Below are 26,717 nucleotides of genomic sequence, written 5' to 3'. Positions count from 1 at the left end.
AGGTTTAAGCAAGTTTCAAAATGTTAATTGTAAAGAAAATTCTGTGTGTAAACATATTGGCTAAAGTTAAAGAGGTATCATCCAGTGTTTCTGTAAACTGAACATTAAAATAAAAACACTAACCTGCTCTTTAACAAAAAATTATAAAAGGTTAAAAAGAGTCTATAAAAATCTTACCTTATGGTCAGACATTAAAAATTGAATAAATATGTCTGTATACAAAGTTTTATTAAAACTAAGTTTAACATTAATAACACACTAATATAAAAATGAAATATAGCTTACCTGGTATAAAAATCATCCAGGAAGCATTGTCAAATATAAAATGGTGTTTGGCTTTCTTTGTTCTAAAAACTAATAGAAATAGGTGCTAAAGGAAATTTCTCAGTAGAAAGGCACCAAGGACTATAAAGTCCACTGCTGATGTCCCCACATTTAAAACAAAAGGTGAATTTCTTAAAAATTATATACTTGGTTTATCTTCCACTTTCCTTTCCCTCAAAACCAGAAGTCTTTTAGCACATGTACCACCCCTAGAATTTCTGGTAAACCAGAGCCAGCCTGAAGATCACATTCTCATCGAGGGGTGAAAAGAAGGGAAACTTGAGCCAGCCTGGGAAGGACCCTACCCTGTGCTGTTAACCACAGAGACTGCTGTTCGTACAGCAAAAAAGGGATGGACTCATCACACCCGAGTCAAGAAAGCAGCACCTCCTTCAGAGTTGTGGGCCATAGTCCCAGTCACACCTGAGGCTGACTGGTCCACACATGGCCGAAGCATGAGGAAACTCACCGTGGGACTTATTTTCCTTAAATTTTGGACTTGTACAGTAGGGACTTCAACTGACCTTCCTCAAACTAAGGACTGTTCCCAGTGTATACATCCAGTCAAAAAGTTAAAACTGTCTTTTTGTTCTATAATTATTATAAATGTGCTGGAACTCTAAAAGGACTTGTTTGTATAATGCCACTCAGTACAAGGTATGTAGCCCAGGAAGTAACCAGCCTGATATGTGTTATAACCCCTCTGAGCCTCCCATGTCCACAGTTTTTGAAATAAGATTAAGGACTGAAGACTGGTGGGGACTTGTAAGTGATACAAGTAAAGTATTAGCCAGAACAGAAAAAAAAGGGGTGCCCAAACGCATAATCTTGAAATTTGATGCCTGTGCTGTCATTAATAGCAATAAGTTAGGAAGCGGATGTGGCTCTTTTGACTGGGAAAAAGGCTATATGACCAAAAATAAGTATATTTGTTATGAATTAGGACTGTGTAGAAATGAATGTGGATACTAGTCCTGTGTCATTTGGGCCACGTGGATAAAAAATGAAAAGGATCCAGACCACCTTCAGAAAGGAAAAAGTGGCCCCTCCTGTACTAAGGGACAACGTAACTCCTTAGAGCTAGTAATAACCAATCCCCTTGATCCTCACTGGAAAAAAGGGGAGCGTGTGACCTTAGGAATCGATGGGGCCAGACTGGATCCTCGAGTAAATATCTTAGTTCGAGGAGAAGTTTACAAACGCTTTCCTGAGCCAGTGTTTCAAACTTTCTATGATGAACTAAATGTGCTAGTACCAGGAATTCCAGGAAAAACATGAAATATGTTTTTGCAATTAGCGGAGCATTTAGCCCAGTCCCTCAATGTCACTTCATGTTATGTATGTTGACGAACTGTAATGGGAGATCAATGGCCATGAGAAGCCCGAGAATTAGTATCTACAGACCCAGTTCCTGATGAATTCCCAGCTCAAAAGAATCACCCTGATAATTTCTGGGTCCTAAAAGCCTAAATTTTTGGACAATATTGCACAGCTAGAGAAGGCAAAGAATTCACTCACCCTGTAGGACAACTTAGTTGTCTGGGACAGAAACTGTATAATGGTACCACAAAAACAGTCACTTGGTGGAGTTCAAATCACACAGAAAGGAATCCATTTAGTAAATTCCCAAAGTTGCAAACCACGTGGACCCACCCGGAGTCCCACCGGGACTGGACAGCCCCTACTGGATTATACTGGATATGTGGGCATACAGCTTACGCCAAATTACCCAACCAGTGGACAGGTAGTTATGTTATTGGCACTATTAAGCCATCTTTCTTCCTACTGCCCATAAAAACGGGTAAACTCCTGGGCTTCCCTGTCTATGCTTCCTGCGAAAAAAAGAAGCACAGCTGTAGGAAATTGGAAAGATGATAAATGGCGCCCTAAGAGAATCATACCATATTATGGGCCTGCTAATTGGGCACAAGATGGCTCGTAGGGATACTGGACTGCCATTTACATGCTCAACCGAATCAAACGGTTACAAGCTATCTTAGAAATAATCACTAATAAAACCAGCAGAGCCTTGACTATTCTGGCCCGGCAAGAAACTCAGATGAGAAATGCTATCTAGCAAAATAGACTGGCTCTTGACTACTTGCTAGCAGCTGAAGGAAGGGTCTATCAGGAATTTAACCTTAGTAATTGCTGTCTACACGTAGATGATCAAGGGCAAGTAGTTGAAGACACAGAGATATGACAAAACTGGCACATGTGCCAATGCAAGTGTGGCATGGATTTGATCCTGGGACCATGTTTGGAAAATGGTTCCCAGTGCTAGGAGGATTTAAAACTCTTATAATAGGAGTTACAATAGTAATAGGAACCTGCTTACTACTCCCTTGTTTGCTACCTGTACTTCTTCAAATGATAAAAAGCTTCATCGTTACCTTAGTTCACCAAAATGCTTCAGCATAAGTGTACTATATGAATCACTATCAATCTGTCTTGCAAGAAGACACGGGTAGTGAGGAAGAAAGTGAGAACTCCCACTGAGTGAAGTTCTCAAAGGGAGGGAATGAACAACTACTGATTTTGCCTTAAAATCTGCACCATGTTTTAAGGGAGAAGACCACCCTTCATATTGTCTTATGCCCAATTTCTGCCTCCAAAGAAAGAAGTATAAAATCTAAAAGGCAGAAATGGAATCCACAGGCAGCCCAGCAGCGCACTCTGGGCCTGGTAGTTAAAAACCAACCTCTGACCTAACTCCTTGTGTTATCTATAGATTTCAGACATTGTATGGAAAAGCATCGCGAAAATCCCTTCCTGTTCTGTTCCATTCTGATTACCCATGCATGCAGCCCCCAGTCACGTACCCCCTGCTTGCTCAATCGATCACAACCCTCTCGCGTGGACCCCCTTAGAGTTGTAAGCCCTTAAAAGGGACAAGAATTGCTCACTCAGGGAGCTTGGTTTTTGGAGATGTGAGTCTGCCAATGCTCCCAGCTGAATAAAGCCCTTTCCTTCTACAACTTGGTGTCTGAGGGGTTCTTGTCTGCGGCTCGTCCTGCTACAGTTTTAGAGAACTCAAGGCCCTTCCCTTGTTACCTCGTTTGTTTATCCCCAGCCCGTCAATCTGTATGATTTCCATTTCACACGTCAGGAAGCTGAGAGAGGTAGTTGCAGACCCAGTTCCTCTGTACGGCTCCGTAACATTCACACATTTCTGAAGACAAAATGCTCTAGTCTACAAGGACATGCTATGTCCTTGGCGCTATGTCAGTGGCGCTGGGTCATGAATCCTAGTTCCTAGTTCTGATGGCCACTTCTTACATTTCCTTCCACTTTCACACTGTCACTGCGATTGCTAACATTGACTGAGTGCTTACAACATGCCCAGCACTGCACTAAAGAGCATTTCACATATACCACCCCCATGTAATCCTCACAATGGCTGTACAATGGAGTCATTGTCATCCTGATCTACAGGTGAGGACGCTGAGGTTGGGAAGATTAAGGGAGTCAAGTTACCCAGGGTTGCAGAGAGTTGGAAGCAGGACAAGAGCATCCGTCTCCAGGCCCCTGCTCTGTAACCCCTACTTCTTCCTGTCTCCCAAACAACATGCTTTAAAATGAAGTAGCACTGGCCGGGCGCGGTGGCTCATGCCTGTAATCCCACTTTGGGAGCTGAAGCAGGTGGATCACCTGAGGTCAGAGGTTCGAGACCAGCCAGGCCAACATGGCGAAACCCCATCTCTACTAAAAATACAAAAATTAGCCAAGCATCATGGTGCATGCCTGTAATCTCAACTACTCAAGAGGCTGAGGCAGGAGACTTGCTTGAACCTGGAAGACTCCAGCATGGGTGACAAAAGGGGACTCTTAAAAAACAAAACAAAAACAAAGTAGCACTTTCTTCAAGCCAGCCTGCTCTACAGAACTTCTTGTGATTAGAGAAAACCATCAAGATCTGGACTCCATTATCAGAATTTGGTGGTGGTCTCAGACTCCAAGATACAGATATGCTCTTGTGTTTTGATAAACACTTGTACATGACAGTTTTCTAACCATGTTCTAGAGGTAGTTCAGGCACCTGAGTTACCAAAGTTCTCAGGCCTGTCCAGGGCAACATCTCCTTTCCTCCTCCATTGCTGTCTCTCCACTCCCTGTGGACAGCACTGCCATGGGAAAGAGGCAGAAAGGGCCTCTGTCCTACTGGCCAGGGTTACCCTGAGTTCCACAGACCCAAGGTGACCGGCACCAGGGTCACTTTGACCCTCATGCCAGAGTATAGATCACTCCTCTAAGGATCACAACTAAGAATTCCCAAGGTTCTTCTGGGTTCATGTCCCCAAACCAGTAAACACGTGTAGCCATAAACCAATTTCTTCACCTAGTTCAGGGGTTGGCCAGTCACAGCCCACATCTGGCTACAGTCTTTTTCACAAAGGCTCATGAGTTTTTACATTCTTAGACTCTTTTAAACAGATGCAAAAAACAAAGAAGATTTGACAAACCCTAAAATACTCACTATCTGCCCCTTACAGATACAGACCCTAAAATACTCACTATCTGCCCCTTATAGGAAGAGTTTGCACTCATGACCTTGCTGGTCTTTCCTCCGCTCAGAGGCCCCCTGCTGGCTCTCCCAGTCCCATCCCATCCCACCCCATCCCATCCCGACACACTCCACCCCGAGTTCCTTTTGCTGAATGCCAGCCTCCAGGACAGAGAACACCAAACTGGCCTAACAAGTTATTTGGCCAATACTAAACAACACTCACACAAATTCTTAGAAGTAGAGGAAAGAGCAAGCCAACTGAGTTTATCAAATCGGTAGTGTTTGGAAACTGAAAAATCATTAAAGCCAGAGGTAACTGGTGGCTTAAGGTCCCCTTAATACAGACTTTGATGTCTGGAAATATCAAAACTGTTCATATCAGAACTCAATCAAACCACAATTTCTAGATAACCGTTCTTTTACGAGAGGCTATCACTTTGCCTCAAGTAAATATAAGCATGACCCCTTAAGAATGTGAGCTGGGGAAGCCATTCATTCAGAGGAATATTCACTTACTCCCTCAACGTCCACAGATGGGTTCCAACCAAACTCACCCAGAATCATCAAGGCCAATGTTCCCCCACAGGCCAAACATTCCAGAGAATCAGCTAGTTCTGAGTCTTTTAGGAAGGAAGCTGCCTCCATTCCAGGAAGGCAACAGAGCCCATCACTAAGCTAACCTAACTCTTCAACCCATGGAATGGCAAATCTGGGCCTTTTGGCCTCAGTTCTTGGAGTGACTAGTTCATTAATTCAACAAATACTCACTGGGCACACAGTGTATGCCAGACAGTACACCAGGTGTTAGCTGTTGCTCAGTGATGAAAAGATATGCCCATCCGGAAACAAGCACACAAAAAGTCGTAATTTCAAACTATGATGACTGTTGACAAGGAAAATACACTCCTGGAAAAGAAAAGAAAACAAAAGAAAAGGAAAAGGAAAAGAAAAGAAAAGAGAAAAGAGAGAAGAGAGAAAAGGAAAGGGAAAAGGAAAAGAAAAAAGAACAGAACAGAACAGAACTTAATTTAAATCAAGGCATCTACACCAATTCTGTCCCAATCACAAGGTATTGGACTGGGACTATTATCACTCCTAAATGCAGAATCAAATACTTTTCAGTCGGCTGTCTGTGACACATCCCAACTCAGGGACCATAACTGCTAGAATATGTGCAGACAGAGGCCCTGTGCCAACTCAAAAGGTAAAATAAAGGCCACTTTATTAATACATGCTTAGATCACACAAGAATGCACGTATTTTTAGAGCATACCAAGCACAATGCCTGTCACATGTTAGATCTCAATGAATGGTATATATTATCATTTCATTAGAATCAGAAGAAACTCAGTCTTCAGTCCTAGGTACCAAACTTCAAGAAGGCTTAGAGAGGAAAGCATTATAACGTATGATACAAAATCCACAGACCAAAAAACACAACTTGCCTAGCAAGCAGTAAGTGTTCAATAAAAAGGTTAGTCGTAAAACGGAGAAATTCGAATTGAAACTACAGTGAGATGGCAAAGAAATTCTGATAAACCACTGCACTGGTGAGAATGAAAAAACATCCTCAAATACTGCTGGTTGGAGTGTAAAATGGGTTCGACCTCTACAAAGAACAATTTAGCGACTGCCATCAAAATTTTAAATGTATATAACCTTAGATCCAGCAATTCCACTTCTAGAAATGTATCCTAAGGATAAATCGGACCAGCGGTTCCCAACAAAGGGTGATTTTTTTACCCCCTTGGGGAGCATCTGGCAATATCTGCAGGGATTTTTGGCTGCCACGACTTGGGATGGGAGTGCTACTACTGGCATCTAGTGCGGTGCGCAGGGCAGAGATGATGCTGCACATCTTACAATGCACAGGACAGCTCCCACACAATGAGGAACTGTCCAGCCCCAAACGTCAGTAGTTTAGAAGTATATAAACCCTGTATTTTAAAGCATGAGCAAAGTGATAATATGTGCTGGGATATTGACTATGGCATTGTCTGTAATATCAAAACAAACATCAACGTCTCCCAATAGAGGATATAATGGAATACTATTCATCTAAGCCCCTGTCACTAGGAAGGAGAAGGGGAATTTGAATGTATTTCCCAAGAAGTAATGACATTACACTAATGAGGTTTTCAACTACCACTTTTGCCTAAAGGTGTTTATATGCCTCTAAAATGGCTGGAGCATGCTTTCTTATTCAAAAAGTTCACATGGCCTGACAGGGAGGCCAACATGGCCACAGCCAGTGCCTGCAGAGCATACTGGGGGCAAATGAGACTCTCCAGAAAACAGGAACATAAATGCTTGAGGCTTCAAGATGGCACTCTGTGTAAATGCATTAGTAAAAACTGAGACTCTCACAGTAATTCTGAATCAGGACAGTTGGTATCCATGTACAGATGGCAGGGACATGAGCCACGTGGGCCCTCAGAGACCCAGCCAGAGCCATCCCCTGGCCACTAAAGGCTGCACTGGTTCTCTACCCAGGATGCTTATTTGCATCACTGGGCCTCAGCCCAGATGAAATAAATTAGAATCTCTGCAGGTATAATCTGGATTTGTTCTTAAGACACTCGAGTGATTCTAATGTGTAGCCAGTTGAGACTACTGGGTTAAGGGTTCTTACCAGTTAACTGAGAAAGGACAACTGAAACTGAGAAGACAACCATCTCTGAGCACAAATTACCCATACATAAAAAGGCATCTAGTTCTCTAAAAAAAGGAGGGGGATCACATTCATAAGAGAGGTGGTGAGGATCTAGAACAACATCCCAGGACATGAAAACTGGTGGAAGCCCTTCAGTACTGGAGAGCACTCAGGTCAGACAGGGCTGGCTGTCACCTAGAAAAAGTGGATTTGCTTGGGACACCTGAAGCAAGGGAATTGGTGCTATGGTTGGTAGGTATGGGGTGCAAATTCTAGCTCAATACTAAGAATCCAACCCTCACGCTTTGCTGGTGGGAATGTAAGATAGTGCAGCTCAGAGAATGGCTAAACAAAGTTACCATGTACCTCGCAATTCCACTCCTAAGTAAATACCCAAGAGAAAGACAAACTGTCTACACCAAAAAAATTGCACATGAATGCTTACAATGGCATTATTCAGAACAGCCAAAAGACGGAAACAACCAAAATGTCCATCAACTGATGACTGGATAAACAAAATGTGGTGTAGACATACAGTGGAAACTTAGGCCATAAAAATGAATAAATGATACAAGCTATAACATGGATGAATCTTCAAAACATCATACTAAGTGAATGAAACCCATCGAAAAGACCACATATTGATTCCATTTATACAAAATAGGCAAATCTACAGACAGAAAGTAGATTATTGGTTACTTCAGAGCTGGCGAGAGTGGAGAGATATGAGAGTGATAGCTAAAAGGTTTCTTTCTGAGGTGACGAAAATGTTCTAAAACTGACTCTGTTGATGACTATACACATCTGTGAACATAATAAATCCCAGTGAACTGTATACTTTCATTAGGTGAATTGTATCTCAATAAAGCTATTTTTAAAAGAATCTAAGATAAAGTTGTTCAAAAAGAATAGGCTGTATAGGGAGACCTTCACCTACATCTGCATTCTGCAGAGTGGCAGATACATTATGGTGATTAGACTAGATGTCTTTTAAAAATCCTTCCTGAAACAAGTTTTTTGTCCTTACGTCTTTATTTAAAATTGCAGAATGTCAGGGAAGCAGTTAAACATGATGGCCAAATATATGCGGAATCGGACAAGCTACATTCAAAACCAGCCTCCCCTACCTTCTGGCTGTCTGACCTCAAAAGTCACATTCCATGCTTCACTTTTCTCATCTGTAAAATGGTAATAATACATTCCTGTGGTATTGTTGTGAAGACTGAACATGATGCCTGTCAAGCTATCAGTGTAGTGCTTGGCACAAAATCCTCTATAAATAGAAGCTTCTACTACTAATCATCACCATAAAGCTGGAGGCAATAATAATAAAATGATGACAAACCACAACTTTATTAATCTTTCAGAATTCTAGTCCAACCTCTTCATTTTATGGCTCAAATAACTGAGCCTTGGAAGGGTTTGATGACGGGGACAAGTTACAAAACTGGCTGGTAACAGAGGCAGGACTAAGACGCCCATCTGATGCCCAGCCGAGTGCACTTCTTGCTTCCCAGGCTGACTCCTCACTTGCTTTAGGGTGGATTACAATTCAGAGAAAAGCATCCATTTCTCCTAGTTTACTGTCAGAACATAGGCCCACCAAATGCCCCAACTGTAATGTGAACAAACACACACACACAGGCATGAGGAAATGTGTGCTACGCTGAATTTAATGTCGAGTGTATCAGGACTGGTAGAGTGTAAGACATTTGCTTGAATAGGAAGCTGCTGCTTAGTGGGGAAAGTGCATAATGTTTCCAAACAGGGCAGCTCTCAGAGCGACTCAGTTGACATGAACCTGAAGTGCTGAAAACCCAGAACACACATAGCTGGCATCAATCCTGGATAAAATAAATTACCCAAGACAAAGCCAGGATCCAACTGGCCACAGGATGATTCAACTCATAGGGAAGACAGAACATGGTCAGGTTCAGGGCCTTGGTCTTATCTAACACCATTATGCCCTCCAGAACTTTCTTGAGTTAGAACTGGATAAGTAACACGGCACTGGTACCAAGTTTACCCCAAAGCAACAGAACCATCTCTTGAAGCTGGCAAAACAAAAAACAGAAAACAAAACCAAAAAAAGAGGATATTTTGATGATGACAATTTGATTTGCTGGAGCTTTAAGACCCAAGACAATTCATTATTCGACCTGAACACTGCTCTGATGGCTCAATTTCAATACCAGTTCTTGACATCTGAGTACTGCATATGTAATTAGAAGCAACTTCCTGGCCTTTTTCTTGTTTAAAAAATCTTTTTATCCAATTTACTTCACTCAGCATAATTATACTGAGAACCATCCACGTTGCTGCATGTATCAACAGTTTATTCCTCTTGATTTCTGAGCTGTATTCCAGTATATGGATATACCAGTTTCTTCATCCATTCCCCTACTGATGGACACTAAGGTTGTTCCAGTTTGAGGCTATTAACAAATAAAACTGCTATCTACAAGTCTTTGTATGGACATATACTTCATTTCTCTTGGGTAAATACCTAGGAGTGGAATGACAAATTCCAAAACGGGTTGTACCACTTTGTATTCCCACTAGCAGCGTAGGGAAGTCCCACTTGTTCCACATCTTCACCAATACAGTCTTTTAAATTTACACACATCACTGGCCAGGTGCAGTGGCTCACACCTGTAATTCCAGCACTCTGGGAGGCCAAGGCGGGCGGATCACTTGAGGCCAGGAGTTCAAAAACAGCCTGGCCAACAAGGAGAGACCCCATTTCTACTAAAAATACACAAATTAGCCGGGCGTGGTGGTGCATTCCTGTAATCTCAGCTATTTGGGAGGCTTAGGTGGGAGGATCACCTGAGTCCAGTAGGCTGAGGCTGCAGTGAGCCATGACAGTGCCACTGCACTCCAGCCTGAGCAACAGAGCAAGACCCTGTCTTAAAAAATGAAACCTTTTCATGACAAGTGCACAAATTTGTGGTATCAGACCTTTTTGTTCATTTCTCTGCAAATTCAAAATACTTCTAATTGTGCAAAGAAAATCACTAAAACATGAAAGAAAAAACCAATGACCACAACCACAAACTCTAACCTCAGACCTGAACATTACCAAGCAAAATAAAACATTCCTTCATCTTTATGTTCCACTGACAGTGATTCTCTGCAGTCCAACAGAGCAGCCACTAACCATGTGTGACCTTGGAGCACTTAAAATGTGTTGTGAATGTAAAATGCAAACTGGACTTCAATGACTTAGTATGAAAAAACGCATGTGAAATATCCCATTAATAATTTTTATATTGATTACGTTTCAAAGTAATATTCTGCATAAACTAGGTTAAATAAAATATATTGTTAAAATTATTTTCACCTGTTTCTTTTTACTTTATAAAATTTTTTTAAAAAAATTTAAATTGACTTTCAAATCAAAGTCAATATGTAAGAGCTAAAAATGATCTCATAGAGGTAGACAGTAGAATATAATAGATACCAGAGGCTGGGAAGGGTGGATGTTGAGAGCTTGGTTAATGGATAGAAAAAAATAACTTAGATGGAACGAATGAGTTCCAGTATTCAATAGCAAAGGAAGATGACTATAGTTACCACTTTCTTGTACATATATATATATATATATATATATATATACATTTTTTTTTTTTTTTTTTTTTGAGACAGTCTCATTCTGTGGCCCAGGCTGGAGTGCAGTGGTGCGATCTCTGCTCACTGCATCCTCTGCCTCCTGGGTTCAAGCAATTCTCGTGCCTCAGCCTCCCTCGTACCTGGGATTATAGGCACAGGCCACCACACTCGGCTAGTTTCTTTTGTATTTTTAGTAGAGAAGGGGTTTCATCATGTTGGCCAGGCTGATTTCAAACTCCTGACCTCAAGTGATCTACCCACTTTGGCCTCCCAAAGTGCTAGGGTTACAGGCATGAGCCACCACGTCGGGCCAATTTCTTGTATATTTTAATTTGAAATGTTAAGTAGGTTTGAAATGTTCCCAACACAAAGAAATGATGTATGTTTCAGGTGTTGGATATCCTAAATACTCTGATTTTATCATTACACATTCTATTCATGTGGACAAATACTACTGTACACTATAAATATGTAAAATTACTGTTTGTCAATTTTTAAAAAATTGATACATAATTTTACATATGTATGGGGCACAATGTAATGTTTTGAGATACACACACACACACACACACACACACACACACACACTCTCTCTCTCATCCCTTGTGGAATGATTAAATCAACCTTATCTTATTTCTTTGTGCTTTTTAAAAAAGCATTACTATAAAATTTAAAATTGTGTATATAGACATATAATATTTCTATGGGACAGCACTGATCAAAAATTTTTAAAGGAGACTCCGAAAATAATATATCTTCAACTGGCAAAGAAAGAAAGATATGTATATGTGTGTGTGTGTATACATATATATACACTTTCCCACTCTATTTCTCCGAGGTCAAGAAAATGCTACAGCAGAAAGGGCTTAGATCTGGAACCAGGACTGCCCTTAGGTTCCAGGCACAACTCTTACTGTCTAGTCTATGTGTCCTTGAATAAATCATTCAGCTTTGGCCACGAGCAGTGTCTCACGCCTGTAATCTCAGCACTTTGGGAGGCTGAGGCGGGTGGATCACCTGAGGTCAGGAGTTCGAGACCAGCCTGGCCAACATGGTGAAACCCCGTCTCTACTAAAAATACAAAAATTAACTGGGTGTGGTGGCGCATGCCTGTAATCCTAGCTACTCAGGAGGCTGAGGTAGGAAAATCATTTGAGCTCAGGAGGTGGAGGGTTGCAGAGAGCCGAGATCTCGCCACCGCACTCCAGCCTGGGTGACAGAGGGAGATTCAGTCTCAAAAAAAAAAAAAAATTAAAAAGAAAAATCATTGAACTTCCCTTGATTTAGGCTTCCTGATCATTTTTTTTTTTTTTTAATTCAAAAAAGTTGGCCGGGTGTGATGGCTCACGCCTATAATTCCAGCACTTTGGGAGGCCAAGGCGGGGGGATCACGAGGTCAGGAGATTGAGACCATCCTGGCTAACACGGTGAAACCCCGTCTCTACTAAAAAATAATAATAAAAAAAAGAGCCAGGCGTGGTGGCAGGTGCCTGTAATCCCAACTACTGAGGAGGCTGAGGCAGGAGAATGGTGTGAACCTGGGAGGCAGAGCTTGCAGTGAGACAAGATTGTGCCACTGCACTCCAGCCTGGGTGACAGAGCAAGACTCTGTCTCAAAAAAAAAAAAAAAAAAAGTCAACAAAGGCCTGGCGTGGTGGCTCATGTCTGTAACTCTGACCCTTCGGGAGGCTGAGGCGGGAGGACTGTTTGAGCCAGGGAGGCTGAGGGTGCAGTGAGCCTTGATCATGCCACTGCACTCTAGCCTGGGTCACGGATCAAGACCATCTCTGTAAAATAAATAAATAAAAGTCAAGTGCAAACGTATTACGCTCCTGTTTTACAAAGCATTTTTCTATTATTGCAGATCTTCGGCTTACAAATTAACTGGAGGTGGGATCCAAACATACTAAGATCGTACAAGGCAAAATGAAGAGAGCCCTAGATGAGCCTCTGTGTTTGTGTGGCATTTGTACGTGTCTGCATGTGTTTTAAAGGTGAAAGAGTATATTAAAGGACTCAGGGGAAACTCTAAGCACTTGGAAGGCTCCTTCTAACTCTAAAATTCTATTCTCTTAAAAAGCCTTAATCATAGTGTATGCTATTACATGGTTTAGTGATACATGCAATGGATGATATTCCGTCAAGTTCTCCCCATGAGCACAATGACACAGTAGGAAGTTAACGACATGTCATAATGAGGTTCTACTTTACCCAAACAATTCTGCAGTACAGTTCATGTTTAACCAGGGCCAAATAATCCCCAGATAGCTCAGAGCTTTGTTTTGTTTTTAATAAAAGCTAACTTTTGGTGACAAGCACACACAAGAAAAGTGGGTTTTTCTTTAGCAGAAACCACTTAGCAAGTTAGGCTAGCCTCTGAAGAGCCTAGCCACAGCACTCCTCACACCAAACACAAAATAGACACACAACAGTCGCCTCCTCCTCCCTCCTCTATCTTTAGGGGTAATGATTTACCATGACACTCAAATGCTATTGCAGTGGTACTTCCATAAACTGGACATGCATAACAACTATTGTATTTAGGTCACAAACTCACAAAAGAAAAGTCCATCCTGAAAGTAAGTTGACAACTATGTCATCATATAAATAACCTAAACTTCCATGAAAACTCAAAGACCCCTAACATGAGGACTTGCTTGTTCCCAGCATTCCTTGAAGAGGTAGCATATCCCCATTTTAAGGGTAGGAAAATTGAGGAATAAGTACTGAATTTACCAGTCTTTGTTGAGATAACGAAATGTAGTAGCATAAATTTTGCTAGGAAATGCATATTATGATTTTGTAAGAAAGTCTAACCCATGGTCCAAGAAGCCCAGATTCTTACCTGCTAATGGCACGAAAGGCTTTCTGAGATGGTGCCATTGTTCTCTCAGAAAAAGAAGAGTAACACTCCAAGTCATTCTGGTTTCCCTTAGTAACTCTTTCTTAAATAGCTGTGAATGTTATCTACACCGTTTATAGCTTGTTCTTATTCTCAAACTGGTATACCACTTCTAAGGTCAGAATTTTATCATGTTCCCTAAAAACTATCATCAGAACTTCTCGTCTGTCCCCAATTGATTTTTAAGAAATAATTTAAGGCATTTCTTAAAATTCTGGAATTTGGTGGAAAAGCTCATGTTCGCCTATCCAAATCCTACATGAATGTAAGCGTCTTCATCCACAGCCCTCCTACACCATTTCTCTTTCCTGAAGGGAACCTGAAGGCAAGCAGTATGGGTCAGTGGAACCGCAGCCTGGAGGCAGAGGCGGGATTTCAGCCTCTTAAGACCTGCGGCTCTGGACAAGTCACTGAACTTCTCTGGACCTCCAAGGGCTCAGAAAAAAATGAAAACATTGAACAGGACGTTCCGAATGTTCTCATCCAGATCTGAAACACTTTTTTTCTTTTTTCTTTTTTTTTTTTTGAGACGAGTCTCGCTCTGTCGCCCAGGCTGGAGTGCAGTGGCGCAATCTCGGCTCATGCAACCTCTGCCTCCTGGGTTCAAGCGATTCTCCGGCCTCAGCCTCCCAAGTAGCTGGGAAAACAGGTACTCGCCACCAAGTCTGGCTAATTTTTGTATTTTGAGTATATGCAGGGTTTCACCATGTTGGCCAGGCTGGTCTTGAACTCCTGACTTTAGGTGATCCGCCCGCTTCGGCCTCCCAAAGTGCTGGGATTACTGGCGTGAGTCACCATGCCCGGCCATACTTTTTCTTTTAACCTGTTCAATCATGTTAAAAACCTTTTGCTGTGCTCTTTCTTCAACTCTATTGTGTTTCTTAGCTGACGACCTCATAAAAGTAGGCTGTGTTCCAACACAAAAAGTACATTATGACTTCGTAGGGTGGTTTTCATTACGGAACTGAAGCTACTTTTGACAGACTCATCTTGCATCAAGTTCTCCCTGAGACACACGGGAGGGGAAATGGGTGGGGTGTGGATGGCACAGGAATAGCCACAGTTAAGTGGCTGAGGAGGCCAGAACAAGTACATGCTGGTTCCCTATTCCATCTATTTCCCTGTGTCTGAAATTCTCCAAAATACAAAGCTAAAAAAAAAAAAAAAGCACATCTCTTTCAAAGAGAGAAGTATATTTGATTGGCATTATTACAGGATTTTGTCTGCAGACTTTGGTATGGTATAACCGCTCTTCACACCATTTCCCTTGGATTGAGATAGAATCTACAAGACATGAAACTAAGCAGAGCTCCTCAAAGTTCAGCCAAAATTAAGGAAAATGGACCAGAAACAAAATTCCTCAAATGACCTCAAGGTTATCAGTGAGAAGATCCATGGTAATACTTGGCAGAGGATGGAACTTATTTCCATCGTGCTACACCGTATGTCTCCTATAAGCTATTTTCTGCAACTTCTGAACAGCTAAACTTCAGCCCTCTGTGACATGGAAAGCGAGGAAATAAACAAGCACCAGTGGGAGGAGGATGCCTCGGAGGGTGCTGAAATAAAAAAGGAAAGGCAAGGGATTTCGGGAGTTAAGAAATCCTAAAGAAAAATGGGAGCATGCATTTGGAGAAAGAGAGGGTAAAGACATGCATCTCACGGCAGCCAGAGAACACAGGAAGGGGAATGACAGGGGAAGGCGCTTCCTGGTGCTCCAAAGCCCCGCAGCCCTCGCCACCCACATCCCCGCACTCCCGGGGCCGGAGGGCTGCGCACACCTGGGACTCGGGGGAGGCGAGGGGCTCCGAGGAGCCAGGCTCGGAGGGCAGGGGAGCGGAGAGGCGGGCGGCCGGGGTTCGGGGCGGGCGCGGACCGTTCCATCGCGGACGGGGGGCACCCGCTCCACCCGCCGGGGATCCCCGGGGCGCGGCGATGGTGCCTCCTGACGCCAGCGCAGCGTCGCCGGGGCGTCCCAGACCGCAGGCCCCGCGCGGCCGCCCAAGCCCGGCTCCCACGTCCCGCTCTCGGCTCCCCGGAGGTCGGGGACTTTGAGGTAAGGGGCCAGCTCCCTCCTACTCACCGACCGCGAGGCCAGGCAGCTCCAAATCCCGCGGCGACCGCTCCCTCCCGCCCTTACCGCCGCCGCGGGCCCAGGCTGCGTCAAGACGTGCGCGCGCCCGCCTTTGTCTACGCCGCCCAACGTGACCCTGCGCCCACCGCCCCGCACGCTCCCGTCGGGCGCGCGCGGGCCGGCAGGGCTGGGGCCTAGGGAGAGGCGGGTGCCGCGTGGACGGGCTCGCGGGTTGGGCGAGCCCGGGACGCGCGGAGTCGCCCTCTGGCGGACTAGGGGCCAGTGCCGGGGGCGGGGCGGGACGGGAGCAGGAGAGGCCGGGCCCTGGCCGCCCCTCCGCTGGCGCGCCCCTCTCAGAAAGCGGAGCGCTTTCCTGCGTCAGGGGGTTCGCACGTGTGTTCCGGAGAGGGTGAAATCAGCCCGACACCGCGGGAAGAGGCTAGAGTCACTAAATCACCTTGTCCTCTTGGGGCTGCTGTCCGTATGCAGCGACATTCTGCCCGTTAGAGGACTCACCTCAGGGCCTGGTACGCTCAAGATCTGTTAGCTGCCGGCACCATCACCACGATCACCGTCATCACCAGCCTTTTCCTTCAGCCTCGTCTGCCTTGCTCGTCAAGCAGGGTGCTCCAGGAGTGGGTGTAGGCCACCTTCGCCCTCCCTGGCAGATGCAGCTTTCCAACTTCCACCTCCACTTGGACCTGCTGTCTCTACTCAAGTCTAGCTGGTGGCTGCTGGAGTTTGCGTGTGTGTTTCTTACTATATCTTCTGACTTCAGACGCCTAACCCAAGTTTATTATCTCCCCTAAAATGGGACCTCCCTAAAATATATATTACCTTTCTTTTTCCTGCTCTTAAAAGACAGTTTGCCTTTAGTGCCAAGCCCTCTCCGCCGGTTTACGCTGTACACGGCTGTCAGACTGTCATTCCATGCTAAATGCATAATCTGATAATGAAATCTTTAAAGTCCACATTCTTAGACATCAAAATCTCTGTAAGAATAATGGGCAGGGTATGGTAGTTCACGCCAGTAATCCCAGCGTTTTGGGAAGCTAAAGTAGGAGGATCGCTTGAGGCCAGGAGTTTGAGACTAGCCGGAGCAACATAACGAGATCCCCACTTCTACAAAAATTTTAAAAATTAAAAAAAATGGTGGGGGGAGCAGGGCGCGGGTAGCTCACGCCTATAATCCCAGCACTTTGGGAGGCAGAGGCGGGCAGATCACTTAAGGCCGGGAGTTTGAGACCAGCCTGGCCAACATGGTGAAACCCCGTCTCTACTAAAAATACAAAATTTAGCCGGGGGTGATGGCTCGCACCTGTAATCCCAGCTACTCGGGAGGCTGAGACAGGAGAATTGCATGAACCCAGGAGGCAGATGTTGCAGTGAACTGAGATTGTGGCACTGTACTCCAGCCTGGGTGACAGAGCGAGACCCAAAAAAAAAAAAAAAAAAAAAAAGAATAACCACTTTGCTCCAAAACACTGGACTGGACTACTTATCTCCACCAAATATAACTAAATGTTACCCATTTGGAACTGATCACATATTTATTAACTCAATCACTTATCCATTCGTTGAGCCCTTGTTACTCGCCCAGCTTTTTTCGGGATCCCAATTCAAGACTGAGTAATGCATGGCCATGTCTAATCGTCAACTACATTGAATTCCCTAAGAGAAGAAACCACCTTGTGCGGTGGCTCACACCTGTAACCCAGCACTTTGGGAGGCTGAGGTGGGCGGATCACGAGGTCAGGCATTCGAGACGCCTAACCAACATGGTGAAACCTCGTCTCTCCGTCTCTACTAAAAATACAAAAATTAGCCAGGCGTGGTGGTGCACACCTGTAATCCCAGCTATTCGGGAGGCTGAGGCAGGAGAATTGCTTGAACCCGGGAGGCGGAGGTTGCAGTGAGTTGAGATCACACCACTGCACTCCAGCCTGGGCGACAGAGGGAGACTCCATCTCAAAAAAAAAAAAAAAAAAATGAGAGAGAAGAAACCAGACATCATACATTTTTGTGTTCTCCACAGTCCTTGGGATAGGGATTTAAAGTGGCTACCAGGATCTCAGCTGCTCTTTGGAGTCTTACATCTGGTCTCCTTTTCTGCCCCCAGAACCAGTCTTGGAAGTAGCCCACTCATCTGCTCTACTCTCTTTGTGTTCTCATGGTTATATTTTCTCACAATTCTTACCATCTACTAGTTCTTTGTACATAATATTGAAATCTTAACATATTTCACACATATTAGAGGCTCAAGAGAAAATGATGTTCTTTGCCCAAGCAAATAGTAGGCTCAATTGTTGGGTATTAACACTGATACACACACACACACCTTATGAGTGTGCACATTCACTGGCACATTCTCTAAACTTCTCAAGTGCAGGAAGGCAATCAAACTTCCCTCTGAGTGGGAAGCCAACATGAACTGGGTAAATATAGTTCCTGTAGGCACCAAAACTTTTATCACATTCATTTCTGGGTACAAGGAATGTAAATGGGCAGATGAAACAAGCAAGTCATGCTTGAAATGCTTGACACAAAGCAGACTTATCTTTAGAGAAGGCCTCCTGCCCATAGCATGACCGAGCTATAGCCAACACTGAACTTCTTGTCGCTGTGAATATCGGCTGTCCTTAGATTATTGTTGGCAATATTTTCACATTCTAGAATGAAAAAACTCATACTGCAGAAATTATAGGAGTAATTTTTAAAACCTGGTGAAGGGTAGTCCTTTAGAAGAAAGAGATCACAAGATTTAGATCCTATCCCATACTAACTTTGAATTCATTCATAGTATGAGGGCATTTCCCCAAAATGTGTGCTCTCTACATGGTGCACAGTGCTGTGAGCCTGGGAAGAACTCCTTTCCCCAGGAAAATACCATGCCTGTGCTGTACAACTTATCTTCCTTCCAAAGTCAACTTTAACATCTACAAAGACTTTGCCATTCATTAAGAGGTGAATCCATAACTCTTGACCGCACAACCAGCAACATCAATGCTCATTTCCAAGCACCAAAAGAAAAAGCCAAATAAAGTAAAATAAATATTATTTTTAAAAAATGTTTTCAATTGTGGTAAAATACGTAGAACCTAAAATTTATTATACCATCTTAATCAGTTCTTTTTTTTTTTTTTTTTTTTTTTGAGATGGAGTCTCACTCTCTTGCCCAGGCTGGAGTACAGTGGCACAATCTCAGCTCACTGCAACCTCTGCCTCCAGGTCCAAGCGATCCTCTCACCTCAGCCTCCTGAGTAGCCGGGATTATAGGCATGTGCCACCACATCTGGCTAATTTTTTTGGTAGGGGGAGAGGGGACGGAGTCTCACTCTGTCGACCAGGCTGGAGTGCAGTGGCGAGATCTCGGTTCACTGCAACCTCCTCCTCCCAGTTCAAGTGATTCTTCTGCCTCAGCCTCCCGAGTAGCTGGGACTACAGGTGTGCGCCACCATGCCCAGATAATTTTTGTATTTTTAGTAGAGATGGGTTTTCACCATATTGACCAGGCTGCTCTTGAACTCCTGACCTTAGGTGATCTACCCACCTTGGCCTCCCAAAGTGCTGGGATTACTGACATGAGCCACTGGGCCTGGCCCATCTTAATCATTTCTAAGTGTACAGTTCAGTGGTGTTAAATATATTCTCATTATTGTGAATCTTCAGAAATTTTTTATCAAGGCTGGGGGTGGTATCTAATGCCTGTAATTCCAGTTATTTGGGAGGCTGAGGCAAGTGGATTGCTTGAACCCAGGAGTTCAAGACAAAGCCTGGGAAACCTGGGGGAACCCAATCACTACAAAAAAGAAAGAAAGAAAGAAATTTTTCATCTTAAAAAATTGACATTCTATGCCCATTAAAAAAAAATTTCATTTCTCTTCTCTCTACCCCAAATAACAACCATTCTACCACTCTACGTTCTGCTAATGGGAGTTTGAGTACTCTACCTCATATAAATAGTCAGTTTTTGTCTTTTTGTGACTGGCTTTTTTCACTTAGCACAGTGTCCTCCAGATTCTTCCATGTTGTAGCATGTGTCAGAGTTCCCTTTTTTTTAGGGCTAATATTCCGTTGTATGTATGTATGTATTTATTTTGAGACGGAGTTTTTGCTCTTGTTTCCCAGGCTTGAGTGCAATGGCGTGATCTTGGCTCACTGCAACCTCCGCCTCCTGGATTCAAGAGATTCTCCTGCCTCAGCCTCCCAAATAGCTGGGATTACAGGCATGTGCCACCATGCCTGGCTGATTTTTATTTTATTTTATTTTTAGTAGCGATGGCGTTTCACCGTGTTGGTCAGGCTGGTCTCAAACTCCTGACCTCAAGTTATCCACCCACTTCAGCCTCCCAAAGTGCTGGGATTACAGGCATAAGCCACTGCGCCTGGCCCCATTGTATTTGTATACTACATTTTCTTTATCTATTTGTCTGTTGATGGACATTTGGGGTTGATCCTGCTTTCAATTATTTTGTGTATCTACCCTGAAGTGGGATTGCCCAATCGTATGGTAATTCTACACTCAATTTTTTTAAGTCTGGAGTTGGGAGGAGAGCTTTAGCTAGTGATATAAATTTGAGAGTCAGGCAGGGCACGGTGGCTTATGCCTGTAATTCCAACACTTTGGGAAGCTGAGGCAGGCAGATCGCTTGAACCCAGGAGTTCAAGACCAGCCTGAGCAATATGGTGAAACCCTCTCTCTAAAAAAAAAAAAAAAAAAATTAGCCAGCCATGGTGGCAGGAGCCTGTAGTCTCAGCTACTTGGGAATCTGAGGTGGGAGGATCACTTGAGTCCAGGAGGTCGAGGCTGCAGTGAGCTGAAATTGCTTCACTGCACTCCAGCCTGGACTACCGGAGTGAAACCATGTCTCAAAAAAAAAAAAAAAAAAAAAAAAGGCCGGGCGCGGTGGCTCATGCCTGTAATCCCAGAACTTTGGGAGGCCGAGGCAGGTGGATCACGAGGTCAGGAGATCAAGACCATCCTGGCTAACACGGTGAAACCCCGTCTCTACTAAAAACATAAAAAATTAGCCAGGCATTGTGGCGGACACCCGTAGTCCCAGCTACTCAGAAGGCTGAGGCAGGAGAATGGCGTGAACCCAGGAGGCGGAGCTTGCAGTGAGCCGAGATCGCACCACCGCACTCCAGCCTGGGCAACAGAGCAAGACTCCATCTCAAAAAAAAAAAAAGTTAAAAATAAATAAATTTGAGAGTCATCAGAATATGAATGGTACATATGTTGGATCAGATGAATACAAGAAAGCCCAGACTTAAGGAGAGACTTGGCAGTTAAGAGCAAAGTGAAGAAGACAGGTTGTTTCAGTCCAGATCTATACCATAGTCTTCAGTTTGAAAGAAACACACTCTGCCAGGCGCAGTGGTTCATGCCAGTAATCCCAGCACCTTGGGAGGCCAAGACGGGTGGATTAGCTGAGGTCAGGAGTTGAAGACCAAGGCCTGGCCAACATGGAGAAACCCCGTCTCTACTAAAAATACAAAAATTAGCCAGGTGTGGTGGCGGGTGCCTGTAATGCCTGCTACTGGGGAGGATGAGGCAGGGGAATTGCTTGAACTGGAGAGGCGGAGGTTGCAGTGAGCCAAGATCACGCCTTTGTTCTCCAGCCTGAGCGACAAGAGTGAAACTCCATCTAAAAAAAAAAAAAAGAAAGAAAGAAACACACTCTATTTTGCCAATTTATGATGAATTGATTGTGACAAGTTGGTTAAGAGACTCAAACCAACAAGGGACACTGATGCAAAAAGGCTTATTTATTATTTTGGGAGGATTGAAAATGCAAAATTAACTGGAATGATAGAATTAGTAGGTCAGCTCATACTTTCAGCAGTAGGAAAGTCTACATACTTGGAAAATCAAATCAACATCAGTTGATTGTTTGTTTGCTATAAGGTTTTTAAAAAAGAAACGAGGAAATGTGTGGCTCCCAGGGCTCTGGCAATGGGCTCTACTCGCAAAGTTCTGCTTGCACCTGCCAAGCAGTGGATAAAAGTTGGCAGAGCAGACCATCCTCTTGGATGACCATGATACACTATTTCTCTTAGCCCAGCTCCCCACTTTCTGAAATTCACACCCAGCTACCATTACCACCTCCCGTGAGACTATAGTTGCCTTTCTGGGGTTCCCATGGAAAGAAAACAGGAGCTTGTACATTATTTTAACAATTCAAAAAGTCTAGTAGAATTCACACATTTACCTGAAATAAGGATACTTAAACAGACTAAAATGTAATTTTTTGCGGATATATCCGCTCATATGTTAGGGACTCACTTCGAGATCAACCCCAACAGAAAGTTTTCTCTGATTCCTTCAGGAGCTCATTCTCTCTCTTTGGGTGCCTCTAATATTGTTTACTTTCATTATTTATTCATATGTCTGTCCCCTAACCAGACCGTAAATTTTGATTTATTCATCTTTCTGTTTTTTTTTTTTTTTTTTTTTGAGATGGAATCTCGTTCTGTCGCCCAGGCTGGAGGTGCAGTGGTGCAATCTCGGCTCACTGCAAGCTCTGCCTCCTGGGTTCACACCATTCTCCTGCCTCAGCCTCCCAAGTAGCTGGGACTACAGGCGCCCACCACCGCGTCTGGCTAATTTTTTTGTATTTTTAGTAGAGACGGAGTTTCACTGTGTTAGCCAGGATGGTCTCAATCTCCTGACCTCGTGATCCACCCACCTTGGCCTCCCAAAGTGCTGGGATTACAGGAATGAGCCACCGCGCCCAGTCGATTTATTCATCTTTCGGTCACCAATTGGCATATATAGTAGTTGCTCAATAAATGTATTTATTATATATATAGTAGTTGCTCAAACTACGTGATGACCACCAGAAACTAGACAAATTATGCATACATCTGATGAATAAAATTATAAACTAAACTAGTACTTAATGCACAAAGTTTGATAGACAATACTTGGGGTATGTGGGAAAATGAAGGTGTTCTTTTTTGTTTTGTTTTGTTTTGAGATGAGTTCTTACTCTGTCACCCAGGCTGGAGTGTAGTGGTACAATCTCAGCTCACTGCAACCTCTGCCTCCTGGGCTCAGGTGATCCTCCCACCGCAGCCTCCCAAACAGCTGTAACCACGGGTGTGCACCACCACACCTGGCTATTTTTTAATTTTTTTGCAGAGATGGGGTTTCTCCATGTTGCCCTGGCTGGTCTTGAACTCCTGGACTCAAGTGATCCTCCCACCTTGGCCTCTCAAAGTGCTAGAATTACAGGCATGAGCCCCCTTGAGTGGCCCAAAGGAATTCTTAACAGCAAAAATATCAGAGCTTATTGAATTTTTTTTTTTTTTTTTTTTTGAGACTGAGTCTCGTTCTGTCGCCCAGGCTGGAGTGCAGTGGTGCGATCTTTGCTCACTGCAAGCTCTGCCTCCCAGGTTCATGACATTTTCCTGCCTCAGCCTCTCGAGTAGCTGGGACTACTGGCGCCAGCCACCATGCCCGGCTAATTTTTTTGTATTTTTTACTAAAGACGGGCTTTCACTATGTTAGCCAGGATGGTCTCATCTCCTAACCTCGTGATCCGCCTGCCTCAGCCTTCTAAAGTTCTGGGGTTACAGGCGTGAGCCACCGCGCCCAGCCCAGCTTATTGAATTTTAACATTACCTAGATGGGAAAGGTGGTAATAAATTAGACCAGTTCATCTTCGTCTGGACCTTTCAGAGGTCAAGGGAGCCCTTGACCACTTTTTATTTTTTTGAGATTATTCCTACATTAAAAAAAAAAGAATTACAAGATTACAACTGTGGCATATGGTACATGTGTATATTTCCAAAATTGACAATTTTAATAGAAAAAGGGGCAGTACACACAATTGTGCTACTTACAAGATAAAGCTTTATAAAAATGTCAACTATTATTTCAAAGTGCAAAGCAGGCTACATGAGATGCATCTCTGGCTATGAGATGCAAATGTGAAATTTGCAGGTGAATGATGAGCAACATCTTTCTTTCTTTCTTTCCTTTATTTTCTTCCTTCCTTCTTTTTTCTTTCTTTCCTTTCTCTTTCTTTCCCTCCCTCCCTCTCTTTCTTTCTTTGTTTCTTTTCTTTCGCCTTGCCTTTCCCTTCCCTTCCCTTCCCTTCCCTTCCCTTCCCTCCCTCCCTCCCCTCCCTCCCTCCTCTCTCCCTCCTTTCTTTTTTTCTCCTCCTTTTTTTCTTGACATCTCCTGTCGCCCTCCTGGGTTCAAGCGATTCTCCCACCTCAGCTGCCCGAGTAGCTTGGATTACAGGCAACTGCCATCATGTCCGGCTAATTTTTGTATTTTTAGTAGAGACGGGGTTTCACCATGTTGGCCAGGCTGATCTTGAACTCCTGACCTCAGGTGATCCACCTGCCTCTGCCTCCCAAACTGCTGGGATTACAGGCAGGAGCCACTGAGCCCAGCTGAGCAGCATCTTTTTTCAATCCTGTTAGTTCTCTCTGTAGTTGTATGTGTAACTTAATTTGGAGATAGTATCAAAAGTCTAGGTCCCGGCCGGGCGCAGTGGCTCACGCTTGTAATCCCAGCACTTTGGGAGGCCGAGGCAGGCGGATCACGAGGTCAGGAGATCGAGATCACAGTGAAACCCCGTCTCTACTAAAAATACAAAAAAAAAAAAAAAATTAGCTGGGCGTGGTGGTGGGCGCCTGTAGTCCCAGCTACTCAGAGAGGCTGAGGCAGGAGAATGACGTGAACCCGGGAGGCAGAGCTTGCAGTGAGCTGAGATTGCGCCACTGCACTCCAGCCTGGGCGACAGAGCGAGACTCCGTCTCAAAAAAAAAAAAAAAAAGTCTAGGTCCCAGGCCCTCTCTAAATGTGACACCTGGTCCACGTGGTCTCCCAGCACTTCCCCTTTCCAGTGCTAGGCCATGATGATGAGATGGATTTCAGAAACTCTAATGTCATTAGAAATACATTACCATATATCTTAGGAGTACATCACTTCTACAGCTGGCTACTCATCTTTTCTGTTGATTTTTACTAGCTTGAATTTGAAAGCAACCCCTAACTCTGACAGCATGCTCTATAAGTCCACCTGCCCTATTCATGATCAACCCTTAATGGAGTCAGGCCTTCTAGAAGGCAAGGGGGAAACAGTAGCGATTGCAATAGCTCCCGTTATCAGATGAGGAAGCTGCCGCTGTGTCCACACTGTTCCTGGAAGCCTGTGTGTTTGGCTCCTTCTGCCTTTACCCTGTTAGCCACCTGGCAGGGCACCCTGGCTGTTTTGTTTGAGAGTCAGGTGGGGCAGGCCCTTTAGGGAAAAAAAATGAAGTGGCTGGGTGGGGTGCCTCACACCTGTAATCACAGCACTTTGGGAGGCCAAGGTTGGGTGGATCACTTGAGGTCAGGAGTTCTTGACCAGCCTGGCCAACATGGTGAAACCCCGTCTCTACTAAAAATACAAAAATTAGCTGGGCGTGGTGGCAGGCACCTGTAATCCCTGCTACTCGGGAGGCTGAGGGAGGAGAGTCGCTTAGCCATGAGGCAGAGGTTGCAGTGAGCCAAGATAGTGCCACTGCGCTCCAGCCTGGGTGACAGAGCAAGATTCTGTCTCAAAAAAAAGAAAGAAAAAATAAAGCGAAGGTTGCTTGCTCAGCCTCAATACCTGCCATTGGCATAAACAAATGTAGTCCAAGAAATCAAGTATCAGAAAAGATAAAAGTGTACAAAAAGAAATCTTTTATTTAAAATTTGTCATCTATGAATAATAATCGAAGAATGAAGAGTCCCTGAAAAGAGGTTAAAGACTTCCAACATCTAAAGCTCTCAGAACACTGTAAATTGAAGCTAGAGGCACACTTGGCACACATTCTCATGTATTATTCTAATCCATATGTTCTGAGCTCCAGAGGGGTGGCCAGCCTGGGGCCAGCTGTGTCCAAGGCTGACTTGTCCTCACTTTCTCCCATCCTGGGGGAGGCAAACACTTCAGTGGACGCTTTCAATACCGGACCATCAATACATAATGGGGAGCCATGGGGGCCATGGGAGCAAAGGTCAGGCTTCTGGGTCTAGGTAAATTGCACTCAAAAAAGTAGTAGCAGCCAGGTGTGGTGGCTCACGCCTGTAATCCCAGCACTTTGGGAGGCCAAGGTGGGAGGATCACGAGGTCAGCAGTTCGAGACCAGCCTGGCCAACATGATGAAACCCTGTCTCTACTAAAAATACAAAAAATAGCAGTGCATGGTGGCAGGTGCCTATAATCCCAGCTACACGGGAGGCTGAGGCAGGAGAATCATTTGAACCCAGGAGGCAAAGATTGCAGTGAGCTGATATGGCACCATTGCACTCCAACCTGGGTGACAGATTGAGACTGCATCTCAAAAAAAAAAAAAAAAAAAAAAAATGTAGTACCCAGGCACCATGGCTCACACCTGTAATCCCAACACTCTGAGTGATCCTTAGGCAGGAGGACCAGTTGAGCCCAGGAGTTCAAGACCAGCTTGGGCAACATGATGAGATACTGTCTAAAAAATAATAATAAAAATTAAAATTAAAAATTAAAGTGTACTAAACTACTGAAAATAAGTGTTTTTAAAAGTACCCGTATTTTGAAATGAACAGAGACAGAGTTCCCTACACTTTTATATGATGAAGAGGGAGAAAAAGTGTTTATTCTATCAACTGTTGAAGATGCTT

General features: G+C 44.1%; 1 protein-coding gene across 2 annotated transcripts in view; it reads right to left on the bottom strand.

The window, feature by feature from the left end:
* The window catches only part of GPAT4 (glycerol-3-phosphate acyltransferase 4), a 44,368-nt gene extending 28,189 nt beyond the window's left edge, over nucleotides 1-16,179 (bottom strand). Inside the window, exon 1 of one of the 2 annotated variants that reach the window (XM_032143420.2) lies at nucleotides 16,082-16,179. The gene's annotated coding sequence lies outside the window, so the exon portion shown is untranslated. Of the gene's footprint in view, nucleotides 1-13,941; nucleotides 14,072-16,081 lie in introns of those variants that run through there. The other variant, XM_058433386.1, reaches the window with a different exon arrangement.
* Between the last annotated feature and the right edge of the window lie 10,538 nt (nucleotides 16,180-26,717).

The sequence above is a fragment of the Hylobates moloch genome, unplaced genomic scaffold (assembly GCF_009828535.3).
Source record: "Hylobates moloch isolate HMO894 unplaced genomic scaffold, HMol_V3 SCAFFOLD_22, whole genome shotgun sequence".
NCBI lineage: Eukaryota > Metazoa > Chordata > Mammalia > Primates > Hylobatidae > Hylobates > Hylobates moloch.
This window is presented reverse-complemented; position numbering and strand designations above follow the sequence as displayed.